This window comes from Pipistrellus kuhlii, unplaced genomic scaffold, assembly GCF_014108245.1.
Source record: "Pipistrellus kuhlii isolate mPipKuh1 unplaced genomic scaffold, mPipKuh1.p scaffold_m20_p_6, whole genome shotgun sequence".
Classification (NCBI taxonomy): domain Eukaryota; kingdom Metazoa; phylum Chordata; class Mammalia; order Chiroptera; family Vespertilionidae; genus Pipistrellus; species Pipistrellus kuhlii.
Window position 1 is genome coordinate 7,437,995 of NW_023425562.1, and position 4,352 is coordinate 7,442,346.

Sequence of the window (4,352 nt, forward strand, 5' to 3'; positions counted from 1 at the left end):
ACACCCCCTCACCAGGGCAGAAGTCCAACCTCCTCCCAGGCGGGGCTGGCTCAGTCCGGGCCACCTACAGGCATACACACACACACACACACACACACACACACACACACACACCTTAGCCCTGCCCACCTGTCTGCACTATGGTCAAGTGGAAATGGCACCTTTAAAAAACAGCCATGAAATGTCATTTGCAGTGGCATTTTTATTACCCACAGGCCTTCCATTGCAAGGAAAACTGCATTAATAAAAGACCAGACTGCCCGGCCGGCCTGGCTCAGTGGTTGAGTGTTGACCTATGAATCAGGAGGTCACGGTTCCATTCCCAGTCAGGGCACAGGCCCGGGTTGTGAGCTCCGTACCCAGTGTGGGACAGGCAGGAGGCAGCCCGTCAATGATTCTCTCTCATCATCGATGTGTTTTTTTTTCTTCTCTCTCTCTCCCTCCCCACCCTTTTCCCCTCCGAAAGCAATAAAAAATATTTTAAAATAAATAAATAAATAATCTGACTAATGTCAATAGGAAAAGCATCCCTGGCCTGGGGGCCTTCCCCTGAGTGGCCACACCCCCCATGACTGAGCGGTCTCCCACCTTCTCCCAGTGTGGTCTCCTCCTCTGTGAAATGGGGACAGGGACTTTGCCAGGAAACAGAAAAGCAGACAGGCAGAAATGTGTTGGGGGGGTGTTGTGGTGAGAAAGGGCAGGGCTTGGGTGGGGAAGGAAGGATGCTAAGAGAGGAGGAAATGCCAAGTGGCCAGCTGTGGGGGTCAGCAGAGCCTCCTGGGAACTGGCCTCTAGCCCTGAATGTGAGGTAGGGACGAGGAAGGGACATTCCTCCTGGCTTCCCTGGCTTGTGTCCTTCCCCCGAATCTGTTATGGGCCAGGAGCCCCTCCCCTACTCTCTGGCCAGGACAGAATGCCATGATCCACCCCTCCACCCACCGCCCGCCTGCCCGCCCTGCCCTCGGCATAGTTGCCTTTAAGAAGGGCGGCCCAAAGGTGTTCCTTAGGAGGCGCCCCAATCCACAGGTCACTATGGCCTTCTCTGGCCTGGGGGAAGCAAGAAATGGAGCCCAATAACCGGAAATCGCCCCACCGGAGTGATAGTGCCCAGGAATATGCATAGCCTTGGCATCGAAAGATGGGCAGGGGCCCTCAGGAGCCCGAGTCTCAGGCGGCCATCACTGCTCTCAGGTGCAGACTGGGGCTGTCCTTCTCTCACGCCTTTCCTGAGGAGGAGATCCTGAAACCACACCACCAGGAGGCCAAGGGTCTGGGGTCTCATTGGCGCAAAGGTCCTCCCTCCAAATATGTAAGTGGAAGTAACAGCAAAAGTGGGTGAAAAAGTGGCTTGGGGGGCATGAGAAGCTTTGTGTGGAAAACATGGCAGGTGCTTAATAAAGGTTGGAAGGATAGATGGATGGATGATGGCTACATGGGTGATGGATGGATAGATGATAAATAGGTGGAAGAGTGAATGGCTGTGAACAGGAATGTGTGAGCATGAGCACTTGAGTAAATGAATGAATGAATCAGTGAACCATTAGGTGAATGAGTGGATAAGTAAGTGAGTGAATGAATAGATAGAGACTTGAGTAAGTCGATATGTTAGTACCTGGATAAAGGAACTTCTATTATAGTCCAGAATAGAAAACCTAACATCACTCCTTCAGGTGTAGGGAACCCTTGGAGAGAAAGCAAGAGGAAGGGAGAGTAGCCTGCATCTTGACTAAACTGCACTTTCAAGCTTCTTAAAGGAAGCAGCACCTCTTGGCTTCCTGGAGAGCTGTGTGTGCTGAGAGGGAAGTGAAGCGTGTCCATGTTCTGGGCAACATTCCTCAGCCCTGGCGGGCCGGGCCCCAGCCCTGGAGTATCGGCTGGGCCGGTTAGGTTGCAGTGGAGTGACTCAGATATGGCGGCCCTGCACCTGGCCACCTGCCAGCACCTCACCAGGCAGCTGTGATCCAGCCCACCCACTCACCCCTGCCCCTCTCACCTAGAAGGCTCCAGAGGGTCACGTGCTACATGCTCAGGACTCCCTCCCTGCCTGCTTATCCCTCTGAGCAACTCCCACTCCTCACTATACTGCTCTCTTGCCCTGTGTGATGGAGTGGAGTCTCATAGGCCTGGAGTTCGTCCTCAGCTCTGACACTTGGGCTGTGTGACTTCAGGCAGGTGCCTCCTCCTCTCTGAGTCCAGCTTCATCATTTTAATGCTGGCATTGGCCACCAGGGGTCGCTGTTAGGATTCAGAGGGATAACGCATGCCCAATCTGTGTCTGGCACACGATGTGCACCAAGCATTGTATTTCCAGGTTGCTCAGCTTTTTGCTTTTGGCAACAATTCGTGGAGCATTATAAAGCGCCCGCCAAGCACTGTGCTCAGAGCTCTGTGTGTGTTCCCCCAGTTAGTCCTTACAGAGGGTGTTCGGGGTAGAATTGTGTCCTGCCAGGACATCCAAACCCCTGGACCTTAGAATAGGACATTTGGAAATAGGGTCTCAATAGAGGTAATCAAGTCAAAACAGTCCTCAGGGAGGCCCTGACCCAATGACTGGTCCTTATGGGAAGGGGACTTGGATGCGCAGAGGAAGACGTGAACCATGAGGATGGCGCTGCCAGCAGCTGGAGGAGACAAGGAAGGTCCGCCCCTTCCTGGCACGGGGGGGAGCCTGCCCTGCCTGCACCCTGATTCTGGACTTCCAGCTCATCGACCTGGAGAGGCGACATCCCCTCTCTAAGCTGCCCCATTTGTAGTGCTTTTGTGAGTGACGGCCACAGGAAGCAAATGCAGAGGAGACGGGTCCCCTTTTGCTGATGGTGACACAAGGCCTGAAGGGATGGTGGCGGGAGGGGGAGAGGTTCAGGGCTGGGGAATAAGGGCAGGCCCAAGAGATGTGTCCTGACCAGGGCTCCAGAGACGGGGAACGGAGCCCGTGTCTCTGATGACCCCAGCAGCGCCCCACCTCACCCCGGGACTGTCCTCCCAGAGTGCTGAGCTCTTGGGGCCAGGGAGACACGCACACCATTGTTCCGAGTTTCCTAGTATTTTTGCAAACATCAACAGCACATCCGGAAGCGGCACGGTTCCAGTCTGGGAAGAGCCCGGGGTATTGTGTGGGTCCCGGGAAACACGTCTCTGTTAACAGGAAAATAGGCCCCTTCCAGGCTGTACGACTTGGGGCGAGTGACAACCTCCGTGACCCTAAGTGTCCTCATCTGAACGACCCAGCCCCCGAGGCTGCGGTGAGAGCACATAGGAGGCACTCAGTACTGGGCAGGCGCTCAGCGCGGCCGCTCAGTTCGGGCCAATGTCTCTCAGGCAGCCTGTCACTAGGTCACAGGTGTGCTTATCAGACACACACGTCCCTGCCTAACGGGACAAAATGCCAGGAAGCGGCCCAATCCACACCCAGGGTCTCGGCGCCCACTCCAAGCAGGAGGGCATCCCCCACAGCCCTCCCCCCTTACCTGCCAGTGGCCCGCGGAGCGTGGCCCTGCCTGCTGCCGGGCGCTCCAGGGGCAGGACCAGCTCCTCCAGGGAGGCTGGGGGGCCGGGGGTGGGGGTCGGGGGTGGGGGATGGAAGTGGGGGATGAGTCAACTGGATTTTTGGGTCAGCACGGAGGCTGAACAATGGCCAACAGCCTGGACAGCGGGGGCAGGGGAGGCAGTGGCCGACAGGGAGCAGGGTGGTTGGAGAAAATGCCAGACAAGCCAGGGGGAAGCTGCAGCCACAGGGGAGGTTTGTTATCGAAAGTGTTTATTCAACACCAGGAAAGCTCCTGGCAAAGTACAGCATGGACACAGCTCATCAGCCAGAACAAAGTGTGTGTAGATAGAGGGCTGTGTATGAGTGTGACTGTGTGTGTGTTTGTGAGAGAGAGTGTGTGTGTGTGTGTGTGTCTGTGTGTGAGTGTGTGTGTGACTGTGTGTGTGTGAGTGTGTGTGTGTGACTGTGTGTGTGACTGTGTGTGTGTGTGTTTGTGTGAGAGAGTGTGTGTGTGTGTGTGACTGTGAGTGTGTGTGTGTGACTATGTGTGAGTGTGTGTGTTTGTGTGAGAGAGTGTGTGTGTGTGTGTGTGTCTGTGTGTGAGTGTGTGTGTGACTGTGTGTGTGTGTGAGTGTGTGTGTGTGACTATGTGTGAGTGTGTGTGTGTGTGACTGTGTGTGAGTGTGTGTGTGACTGTGTGTGAGTGTGTGTGTGTGTGACTGTGTGTGAGTGTGTGTGTGACTGTGTGTGAGTGTGTGTGTGTGTGACTGTGTAGTGTGTGTTTGTGTGAGAGAGTGTGTGTGTGTGACTGTGTGTGAGTGTGTGTGTGACTGTGTGTGTGTGACTGTGTGAGTGTGTGTGTGTG